The 12,607-nt window shown below is 37.0% G+C and overlaps 1 long non-coding RNA gene across 4 annotated transcripts in view; it reads left to right on the top strand.

Annotated features, from left to right (window-relative positions):
* The window catches only part of LOC140612674 (uncharacterized), a 73,986-nt gene that overhangs the window by 44,371 nt on the left and 17,008 nt on the right, over window positions 1–12,607 (top strand). For 3 of the 4 annotated variants that reach the window (XR_012013847.1, XR_012013823.1, XR_012013837.1), the window contains exons 5-6: window positions 7,538–7,658; window positions 7,787–7,949. This is a non-coding gene — a long non-coding RNA (uncharacterized lncRNA). The remainder of the gene's footprint in view (window positions 1–7,537; window positions 7,659–7,786; window positions 7,950–12,607) is intronic. The other variant, XR_012013826.1, reaches the window with a different exon arrangement.

The following is a 12,607-nucleotide window of genomic DNA, read 5'->3' as shown; positions in this document are numbered from 1 at the left end:
GCCCAGTTTCTGTCGGAGAGTTCACACAGAGCTACATAGGAGGGTTGCTCTAGAGTTAGATTTCACTCTAACTGGTACCTCAGCTTTGCCTTCCAACCTTGTCTCCCAACACACCTCCCATGAGCCTCCCACTCAAGCAGCGTGTGTTTGCTCACTTCCCAACTTTAAAACCCAGTCCTCTGCTACCTTAGAGAATGCCCTCCCGGGCCCATCCTGCCCAACCTTGACTAACACAGGCTGAGCCATGAGTCACAGCACTTATTGGTGTTGACTCTGGCAGGGATGAATTTCTTTGCTATCAAGTGCTATAAATTTTGCAAACACAGAGTTAAAGCACAGCCAAGCCCTAGACCAGCTAAGCCTGGGATATTGTGCTTCAGAACAAGGAGGCAGTGCCAGGCCGCTCTGGGCCTGTAACCTGAGGAGGTCTGATCTACCTATCACACCTTCCTGCTTTTGACTCATATTTATGGAGCACTGTCCTAGCACTGGGGACATACCACTGAATAAAACAATCATGTTCCCTATCCTCAGAGATTACTGTCTAGGGTGAGAAATAAAAATCCAACAAGCCAAGGGGCACCTGGGTGGTGCAGTTGGTTAAACGTCCGAGTCTTGGTTTCGGCTCAGGTCTTGATCTCAGGGTTGTGGGATTGAGCCCTGCGTCAGGCACCACGCTCCATGTGGAGTCCACTTGAGATTCTCTCCCACTCTCCCTCTGCCCCTCCCTCTCCTAAAATAAATAAATAAATCTCCTTTTATTTTTTAAATTTTTTTGTATATATATTTTTATTGGAGTTCGATATGCCAACATATAGCATAACACCTAGTGCTCATCCCATCAAGTGCCCCCCTCAGTGCCCATCACCCAGTCTCCCCTACCCCCTGCCCAGCTCCCTTTCCACCACCCCTTGTTAATAAATCTCCTTTTAAAAAGTCCAGACAACCAGCAAGTGAACATAATTGCCTGTACAGGATACTAACAGGAAGCAGTGATAGAAAACAAAGGTGAAAAGTGGGAATCTACTTAGATGGTAGGGTCAGGAAAGGCCTCTCCAGAAAAAGACACTTAAGTTGGGACTGAAAAATAAGAAAGCATGATCCAAAAAAAAAAGGAAGCATGATCCATAGAGAGTCAGGGAGACAGCCTTCCAGGCAGAGAGATGATACCCACGCATCCCTCGTTTATTGATCAATTCCAAGATGAGGAGCAATATGTAGGAGGGAAGAAAATCATCTTTTAATCACACAAGAGATGAAGTGTCATATTGACTTACGAAAAAAAGCTTTATAAGTTTCGTTTGTTTCAACCTACAACTGATTTTCTGGGTTGGGTTTGTGTGGTTTTGTAATCACTTGTAGTGTCCTGAGCTAAATATATGGCTTCGTGGCTCTGCTGTTGTACATTTGATACCCTCTGCCCAGAATTTATTTCTCCACTTTCCACTCTTAGAGCCTTTCCCTGCTTCAAGGTTTTCTTAAAGCATCTTTTATTTTAATAGCATTTCTAAAAAATGAGATTAGCCTCACATGACATAAAATTCACTATTTTAAAGTATTTGTTTTGTGGGGTTTAGTATATTCGCTATATTTTGCATATTCTAAACATCACCATGATCTAATTCTAGAACATTTTCACTACTCGAAAAAGAACACTAGTACCTATTCCCAGTGAGTCTCAGTTCTCCTCCACCCTCACCCCCCCCGGGTGACCACTCATCTACCTTCTCTCTCCATGGATTTGCCTATTCTGGACATTCATAGAATTACAATCATACAATCTGTGGCTTTTTGTGTCTGGCTTCTTTTACTTAGTATAATGTTTTCAAGGTTCATGTTTATTGCAGCATGGACCCATACTTTACTTTTCTTTATGGCTAAATAATATTCTAGTGTGTATATATACAAATTTTGCTTATCTATTCATCAGCTGATAGACATTTGGATTGTTTCTACTTCTTGACTATTGTGAATAATGCTGCTTTGAACACTGTATACAAGCGAACATCTGTTAATACCTGTCTTCATTTTCTCAGGTATATATTTAGGAATGGAATTGCTAAATATATATTATTATTAGGTCGTATGGTAATTCTATATTTAAAATTTTGAGGAGCTGCTAAGATGTTTTTCACAGAAGCTGCATCATTTTAAATCCCCATAGCAGTGTATGAGTATTTCAATTTCTCCACATCCTTGCCAATACTTGCTAATGCCTTTTTAAAAAAAATATTACAGACATCCTTGTGGGTGGGGAGAAATATCATGGTTTTGCATTTCCATAGTGTGAGAAAGAAGTACACATGCATTCTTTTGCATGTAGATCCTCAGTTGTTCATAACCACTTGTTAAAAAAAAAAAAAAAAAGACTGTTCTTTCTCCCATTGAATGTCCTTGTCAATCTTGTCAAAAGCAGTTGACCATAAATGTATGGGGTTACTTCAGAACTCTCAGTTCTCTTCCATTGGTCCATATTTCTATCTGCACACCAGTGCCACATTTTCTTGATTACTGTAGACTTGTCAGTTTGAAATTGGGAGATATGAGTCCTTCAACTGTGGTGTTCTTTTTCAAATTCTTTTGACTATTCTGTGTCCCTTGCAGCTGGAAATTTCAGAGGGATTGCATCAAACCTATAGATCAGTTTCAGTAGTATTGCCCTAACAATAATAGTAAATCCTCCAATACATAAACACGGGCTATCTTTTCATTTATTTAGATCTTTAATTTCTTTTAACAATGTTTTATAGTTTTAAGTATATGAGCTTTATAGTTCTTTGGTTAGATTTTTTCTTAAGTGTTTTTCTTCTGATGTTATTATAAATGGAATTGTTTTCTTGATTTTCAGAGGAGGCATTTTCTCTTATGTGAAACTTTCCCTGACCTTCACTTCCCCCAAGTGAAGTCTGATAAGTCTTCACTCAATGTTCTCCCTCCGCCAGGCAGATATCTCTATTATTAATACTCACCACAACATACCAAAAGGCCCAAATCTGTATAATGTTAATTTCTCCTACTTGTGGACAGAGACTGTGTTCTATTTATCTTTTTTTTTTTTTGTCCCTAAGACTTACTTCGAGACACTCACAAAGTAGGGGCCCTGTAAATGTTTATGGAATAGATAAAGAAAGAAATAATTGCCACCACTGAGGGTTTTCAATAAGACTGAGAATATCAGTTAGGAATGCCAGGGAGAGAGAGGGGTAGGGAATGAGGCTGGAGAGACAGGTGGAATGGAGACTAGAGCTGGTATTTCCCTCTCCATATGAAGGGGAGTAGTAGCACCATAAGGATGATTACACTGATGTTGAAAGAAGATCGATAAGTGATTTGGGCTGGGGAGATGTAGGTCTAGAGAGTTTCTGCCAGGAACTTGCTGCAGTATAGTTGTGAGGAAGTGAGTCTAGTACGATAAATATATGAGGAAATGGAAAAGAAGGAAAAGATGTGAGAGGTGTTAGGACTTCAGAATTCTTGGGACTTAGTGGCTAGTTAAACTTGAAGAACAGGAGGAAATCCATGAATATTATGTGAAATTATGAACTTAAAGTCCCTGCCAAATAAATGTTCAACATGTTAGTTCTCCTCTTCTTCCTCTTTTTCAGTATATGGCATGCTTTCCGCACATAAACTTCAGGTAAATGGAGCCAAGCCAAATAGACTCTTATCTTGAAATAGGGGACCAGAGATCTGGGATGAGAGAGAATGTAAGCAGACTCATTTCCTGAGTGTCAAGGGCACCTTTTTTTCTAAATCCTATCAGCAAAAAAGCACTGAGTAGTGCTCCCACTGAAGTGAAATATGTTTTGTACAACATAGTTTGCATTTTTGACCAACGTCTAATATATTCTACAAGGCCAACATTTTTTAAGGCCAATATTTTTTAATCTATTTGAAATTTTTAAGCTCACTAGACCACAAGGGTGAAAATAAGACCACAAAGTTATTAGTGATTAAAAACAAACAAATATTTGAGTTCTGACTGTTCAGCAATATTGGGGATTGAGAAAAGCATTAGGCAAGGTCTCTTCACTTAGAGAACTAACAATCTAGTTGGAAGGGGAGATATGTGTAATTCCAAAGAATCATAGGGTGACTCAGCACTGAACTTTGTGGTTCAGACTTTGAGTATTCTAGAAATCCTGACAAGAGGATGATCTTCAGAGGCTTTATGCCTAGAGTGAGAGTGGGCTCTGACACCGTAGATGGTGAAATTTCTAAGACTAAGAGTATCCCAGGCAAGAGCCATGTGAGCAGACTATGTACCTAGAAATCGGTTTTGACATTCAACTGGGTGAGAACATTTAAAACTTCTTAGTCAGAGGGAGTCATTGTGTTGAGGCATTAGGGGGAAATAAGGAGAAATAATAGAGGGTACAAGCAAATTACATGGACTTCGCTTTTCTCTTTGTTCCCAAATCCAAAATTTGATGGGGAGAGATGAGAAAGCCTGGAAGCAATAAATGCTGATATGCACACATTGAAGGAAAGCCTAGATACAATCACTCTCAGAATTCATTGGGAATTGGGAATTATATATAGAATCAAGAAGTTGGACAGGATTTTTGAATGGTTGGACTCCAGCTCTCTGGGCTGAGTCAGGATAAGTCTAGGATAATCATCCTAGACTAATTTAAAACTATATTTTAAAGTTTCCAGATACAGAGTCTGTAATCTCCTTGATAACTTTTCAATTCCAAAGCAACCTTCACATCAGTGCACTGAAATATCTCCATTGTGACTTAAGTCCCATTCATTTGTTCTGTCCTAGTGGATATCAGGAACAGATGCTCACCACTAATTTCACTAGCTACTCAAGACTAGGCTACTGCCATTCAGATGCCTCTTTCAAACATTAAATGACCCTCTTCTGTGCTTAGTTAGAAAATTGCTTCTGCTTCAGGTTGTTTAAAGATTCTCAATACAGTTCATAATAAATAAATTTAGATGGCTTATTTCCCTCTACTTTTCCCTATTATCAACTTCATCTCCCAACCAGATCCTAAAACTACAGTTTCTCTCAATAGCTAACATTTAATCTTAGAAATGTCCATTTCCATTTGGTCCAGGTATATAACCATCTGGAAGGAGCCAGAGTTTAAGAATCAAACAGGCTTAGATTCCCAACCTGATCTCTCTATGACTCAGGTTTCCTTATCTGCAAAAGGATAATAACAGTACTAACCTTGCTAGGTTTGCTGTGTAGAAATTATGAAAAATACTGCCCCCTGAGATTGGTGCAAAGTAAGCACTCTATCATAGTTATTACTCACTGTTTTAAGTCTCACCCTATCATAAGTAAGCTCTGTGACTTAACTTCTCTGAGCCTGTTCCCTCATCTGATCATGAGTATAAGACCCGTCTTACAGGTTGGTGTAAAAATGAATAAAACATAGTGGCACTCAATTAATGGCATTATTAATAACAGGAAAAATCAGGTACTCACAAAAGCTTGTCCAGTCTTACCTTGTACTGAAGGAAATGATCCTGAATTTCAGCTTAAAAACCTATTTAAAGACAGACATTTCCCATTTTTCTCTAAAGTTTTCTTTAATTTCTCAATATGCCCAGCAGAGTTTGTTTGGCAAGAATTAAAAAACAGAATTCTTCAGATATCTTTAGATTATTGCCGCTGAACCTCAAACTAATATTAAGATATTTTGTTAGATTTTGGGATGAAGGAAATGAAAACAGAATTATGAAAAGAGATAGATAATGAAGAGAAATGTTGAATGAATGAAAGACTGGATAGCATTTGGAAATGTTTTCAAATGTGAATTTACAAAGAAGGGTTTTATGTACAACCTTGAGTCAGTGGTGGTTGTGACCAGGAGGTAGAAGAAGTCAATATGGCTGCTGGCCTCCCCCTCAGATATTTGTGCAAGTGTGAGAGACAACAAATTCTCCACTCTGAAGCAGCCATGCCCAACAACAGGTTACTCTTGGAAGGCTCAGCTTCAGCTGCATCTCGGGAGGGGCCGGTACAGGAATAGATCAGAATCCTCCTCTGGGGTTTACTATCAGTTGCCTGCCTCTGTGTGCAAGGCTGGAACTATGAATATAAAATTGTGTTGTAGGCTCAGATCAGGGGCAGCACTAGGACAGGAAATAGCAACTCTGAGGGCAGCAGGCACATTCTCCCTCCTGAGCCTCAAAGGACATCTGCTTTTTGGTAGGTAGAAGAATTTGACTTCAAGTTCATGAATATGCTAGAATTTTTTAACATGACATATATGGAATACACTTATTTCGTTTTCCTTTTCAATGTTGAAAGCCTGCTCAAATCCCAACAAAAAGAATCACGAGAGGGGTGCCTGGGTGGCTCAGTCAGTTAGCAGCTGATTCTTGATTTCAGCTCAGGTCATGATCTCAGGGTCTGAGGACTGAGCTCTGCAATGGCTCCATGCCCAGTGGGGAATGGAGAATCTTAAGATTCTCTGTCCCTCTCCCCCTGCCCTTACTCCCACCCAACTCATGCACGAGCTCTCTCTCTCTCTCTCTCAAAAATTGATAGATAAATAAATATAATAATCATGAGGAATGTTTTAAATAGTAAGAAAAGTTTAGTTTCATGTTATACTAAAAAAAAGTTCAGTGTGAAATCATTTCTACCTAAAATCTTAAACTTCAAGAAATTTAGATTTTTAAAAATTATTTCATCAAAACCTGTGTTGAAAACGACCACCAAAATTGAGGATGAGTAAAGATCATCTCTTGACTGATGAGGAATATTTTAAATTATTTATTTTTTAAATATGCCATTTGTTTACATATTAAAGATTCAAGAAAGGTGAAAAAAATACAACAAAAACTCTTCCTTTCATCCTGTCCTCCAGCTACCTGTTCCTCCTCTAAAAGACAACTGATGTGAGTGGTTTCCCGTGCATTTTCCATAGGTATTTAATATACAGTCAAACATATACATTTCTTTCTTGTCCCTGTTAGCTGAATATCACTTTTTCGTATTGCTCTGTACTTGGTTTTTATTGAATATACCATGTATTACATAGTAATACAGAAAGAGCATCCTCATTCTTTTCTATAATTGTATGTAGCAAAATTTATCTGGTGAATGCCCTATTGATAGAAATTTAGGTTGTTTCCAAAATATTCTGACTAAAAGCAATACTTCAATTAAAAACAATGGCCTTGCTCATAGACCACTTTGTATATGTGCAAATATGTCTGTTATACATATTTCTAGATGTTTTTACTGTGTTGAAAGGTAGGCACATTTGCAATTTTGATAGATATTGATGATTATGTGATTGTCTGTTTCTCCACCTTCTCATCAATTACAATTTATATCATACAATTCAGAACCTTTACCAGTTCTGAGAGGCAGAAAATAATAATGAAGCGTAATTTTAATTTTCACTTCTCATAAGTGCAAATGAGCCATCTTTTCATTTGTTAGGAATTACTCATACTATTTTTTTATAAACTTTCAGCTAGGGAGAATCAAAATATGAAATCACAAAAAACCAAAATTATATCACAGTTTAACAAAGTAAATAAATGCCCCTTCTCTCACCAGTATAAAGATGAGCATCTTTCTTCATGCAAACGATGCACTTTTGCAGAAGTGAACGAAGTAATCTTCAAAAGAAGTTGAATGCTTGGCCAGGATGTCTTAGATCAGCCCAACATCAGTTGTAGTAAGACTAAGGGAGATTTCTTACTATGTTTACTGTGTGTCAAGTACAAGCCTAAATATTATACACTTTTTTTTTTAAAGAGTTCAGCTTTTTTTTTTTTTTAAGATTTATTTATTTATTCATGACAGACACAGAGAGAGGCAGAGACACAGGCAGAGAGAGAAGCAGCTCCAAGTCCCCAACGTGGGGCTTGATCCCCGGTCTCCAGGATCATACCCCGGGCCAAAGGTGACGCCAAATCGCTGGACCACCAGGACTGCCCACATTTCTTTTCTCAGTTAATCATTTAAGGTAAGTTTCATTTCACAAGGGAGAAACTGAGGCACAGGGAGACCAGATAGCTTGCCTAAGTCAACTCACTTGGTACATTTACATGGCTACTCAGGAATTTTTTGAACTCCATAGTGTCGTATATAACTACAGATTTGTATTACCCTTCTGGAATGTGGCTTTCCAGCATTCCAGTATTCCATTTTAAATAGTCCCAGTCAATGAGTAAATGAATTCAGCTTCTTGGGACACATTTTGCAAATAACTTGCCTGGGTGAACTGATATCAGATCAGTAACCAGAGGAATTTTAGAACCATAAAGTAACATTAAGTAGATGAAGATGGGCCCGGCTTTATGAACCTTTGAGAGTTAGGGCAAAGGTATCTCTCTAGAATAACTTTAAAAATAAACCTAATAGGGCTGCCTTACTGGCTTAGTCAATAGAGTATAAGACTCTTAATCTCTGGGATGTGAGCTCAAGCCCCATGTTAAAGTATAGAGATTACTTTAAAAAATAAAATCTTTTTAAAGATTTTAAATAAACCCAGTAAAAGAAAAAGAGCTATTTTCTCATTTTACAAAAAATTTATTAGTAACTAGTTGACATTCTTTTTGATAAAATAATATACTTTGCCACGTAAATAAATGTTGCTATTTTAGCAAAGTATTATAATGTAAGAAATACATAATATTCTGTTCATTTAAGTAAATTTAAGGGTTTAAAGATTGGCCTTATATACTGGGTTCACAGTGTGAGGAGAAATGTGGCTTGGCTTTGGAGAAAAATGGCTGAACCCCTGGGCCACTACTATCTTTTGTAAAGCCTTAATGCGAATTTTGGAAAAGCTTCCTCTCTGGGAGAACCAGCTGGAAAAATCCATTTTCTCTGATTGGATGAAGTCTCAGGCAGGGCGAAGGGCTTGGCAAAGGAGAGGTAGGGCTCTTCATCTGCATGTTTTTATGCACTATACAAAATGCACAGCTGTATGCAGTGGCCTTATTATCGACTTCTTCTCTTTCTTTGGAAAAGCCTTTGACACCCTTCAGAAGATCCTTGAGATCTCCCTAAATACGTGGGTATTTTGTGCCAAAGTGTACCAGGTTGAGGTTATGTAAGGCAGCTTAGGTTTCCTCCTTCCTTTATCTTGTGATCAGTGAGCTCAAACCACTCTCTTCTGGTATACCCAAAAAGAACATAATCAGGACACTTAATCTGCCAACAGGAATCTATTCATGTCATTATCAACAACACTTAGGAGACTTTCACCTTCCGTGGGTCTCTTGTGCTCATCATGGGCCTCAATATTTTATATGAGCTCCATCTAATTCCAAGAGTTTCTTTCCCCATAAAGCATACATAAGTTGCAGACAAATCTTTTACCACTGCAACATTTTTAAATCCCTTCTCCTTTTCATCTCTGTCTTTCTACTATAGCAGCTACAGGAATTATTATTACCATAAAGTAACAGCCTTCCACTGGACACACTGGGTCTGGGAGGTGCCTCATGTCTTCTTGGGAGCTTTTTCATCTTTTGGTTTCCAATCCACATCTTGGCTCTTGGTCCTGCTTCATGTCCAGTGTCAATAAGTCAATACTAACATTATATAACTCCTATTTCTGGACTTATTCATCCTATTCATTCAGTAAAGGCAAACATAACTCTGAGTCAATGAGGGTGTAAGAAAAGTGAAGGATTGACCATGAAGCTTCTGAACCCACAGTTGTGATCAAAGTAGTTAAGCGCTAGAATCTATCCCAGAATTATAGAAGCCACAGTGACCTCTATTTACTCTACGTATTAGATACTTAAAATCTCAACCAAACATTCATCCATTTTTTTAAGGATATATGAAACCACATTTAAGAAAAAGTTAACTTTTCTTGGAGTTTCCTCTGTAGTCCCCCTTTTTGGGTTAGTGGATTGTCTTCATCTGTGAGCAAGCACATACCAGGAGCCAAAATTCTTACAGAAGTATGCTCTCTTTGCTGTCTAATATTTGGATATCAACAGCTCAGGGATCCTTTTTTATCAATAAAGCAGAATAGTTGCCCTTACAGCATTCTGTAGACAGATAAAGTCTTGATGTGATTGCTATTCAGGCCATATTAATAGATCTGAGATTAGCTTGACACCTAGACAACTTAAAGGATGTAAGTTTTATTTAATATGAAGTTATATCACCAGACAGAAATTATTAGAAATATTTTAGCTGCACTGAAATATACTAGAATTATTTTCTGCTCTAAATCTTCTGTATAGTCACTATTAACTACATTGCTCATTTGATGCTTAAAAAGATATACAGAGATAGACTTTTATGGGGAGAACTATAGGTAGGGAGATAAATATATATAGATAACTGTATTGATGTCTATACACACATATCCATAAAGAAAAAGGAGGAAAGAAGAACCCAAAAGTTAGCCATGGTTAATACAGAATAATGGAAGATTTCTTAAATTTTACTCTATTTTCCAAATATTCAACAATAAAACTACAGTTTTCATAATGAAAAATAATGGTTAAAAAGAATTAGGTAACTTTGGAAAACAGCATTTTGATTAGAGACTGTAAGAATAAAGACAAAGGGAACTTCACATAAACATTGTCCTGTTGATAAAGTTGTTTTTTGTGGTAGTAAAGATTAAGAATTCTGAAACTACTGTATGAATAAGCTAGAACTGAACAAACAAATAAATAATAGCAGATGATAGGATCCAGTTTTCTTACTTGTGGAGTGGAAAATTGCAGATAAGCAAGGGAAAAGTCTAGAATGAAACTTGTGGTATGGATTCGAGTTGGAGACCTCACATGAGCTCATGTTAAGCTTAATATACAGATGGATGGATACAGGAATAATTATAGATATGTGTGTAAACATGGGCTCATATATACATATATTTCCCAGCTCTAGCCTTGAGCTCTGTCCTAGAAGCAAAGATACCCCAGTAGCAATAATCAAAGCTAGCCCTCAGATCTTAGTTTCTAATACCATTTTCCAATAGAAGGAATCAGCATGTAAATAAATGGTTAATTCTACTGCTGGGGCAGAGTATACACAAGTTGAGCCTAGAGCATTCTGTAGTGCCAGAAAGTAAGGGAGTGTCCAAAAACAAAATGCTGGAAGCATGTCAAAGGGAAACAGGAGCTGACCTCCCCCTCCCAATGGCCAAAGCTGGAAAAATCAGAGCAACAAAATAAATAATGCAGTATTAGGTTATAACATATGGTATAAAATGAAAATATGTAATGCCATACTGACATAAACATATGACTGAATAAGTAAATAAGAGAGAAAAGACACATAGCCCATACAAAACAACTCCAACTAATTTTTGTAGATAGTCTCTCCTCAAGGGGGTAAGAGTTTAACTCTTCACCCCCTTTGAGTGTGGTCTACATCTGGTGGCTTGCTCCCAAATCATATGGAAAAGTGTAAAAAGGTAACTTCACAGTGGAGGAAATCAGCACAGAAATGACCAGATGAACAAGATTAACATCCTCAGTGATGAATCATGTTGATAGTATATATCCTTGATATGATGTTCTAAGAATGACCCTTCACCTCTATGGTCCTTCGTCCCCCAAATCCATAACCCCGAGACTAGAAAAACATCACCAGACAAACCCAAAATGAGGGAGATTCTATAAACATCTGAGCAGTATTCCTTAAAAGCATCAAGGTCGTCAGAAATAAGAAAAGTCTAAGAAGCTGTCACAGTACAAAGGAGCCTAATGAGACATGATGACCGCATGCAATGTGGTATCCTGGATGGGATCCTGGAACAGAAAAAGGACATCAAAGAAGAAGAATTAAATTGAAATAAGAGTAAAGTATGGAGTTTAGTTAATAGTGACACATCAGTGTTGGTCCATTAGGTGTGACAGATGTACCATGGTAATAATATATATATATTATATATATAATATAATATATATATTATATATAATATAATACATATATTATATATTATATATAATATAATATAATATATAATATATATTATTAATATAATATAATATAATATAATATAATATAATATAATAAATAATATAATATATTATATATATATATTATGTTAACAATAGGGGAAACTAGAGGAGACTAATAAGAACCTTCTATACTATCTTTGCAACTTTTGTATACATTTGAAACTGTTCTAAAATTCCAAGGTTATTTTTAAAAAAGAATTAGGAGTGTATTTTTACATAAATACACAGTTCAATCAGAATTCCTATAGAGAAGTAAAGGACAGAGCCAAGTAAACGCCTAGGTGAATATCACTTCCATTTCCTGGAGGCCATCACATTTTGGCAACACAGCATAGTGGGAAAAGCATTCAAGGGAAAAGCATTCAAGCTTTAGATCCACACAGCTGGGTTCAAGTCCCAGCTCTGCCACTTACTGACTATATAACCTTGAGCAAGTTATTTGATCACCCTGAAACTCAGTTCTCTCATCTGTTACCTGCGCATAATAAAATTGAATATGCATTTCATAGGGCTATTCTGAAGACTGATTTAAAGCACTTGTCATAGTGCCTCCTGTATGATAAGTGTGCTGGTTACAATTATTATATTGCATATGTATTTTAATTTTTTAATTTTAATTTCTTTTGGAGACAGAGACAGAAGAGGGGGGGGGGAGGTGGAGGGAGAGAGAGAATCTTGAGCA

The sequence above is a fragment of the Canis lupus genome, chromosome 2 (assembly GCF_048164855.1).
Source record: "Canis lupus baileyi chromosome 2, mCanLup2.hap1, whole genome shotgun sequence".
NCBI lineage: Eukaryota > Metazoa > Chordata > Mammalia > Carnivora > Canidae > Canis > Canis lupus.
The sequence above is the reverse complement of the archived record's forward strand: the minus strand, read 5'-3'. Positions and strand labels throughout refer to the sequence as shown.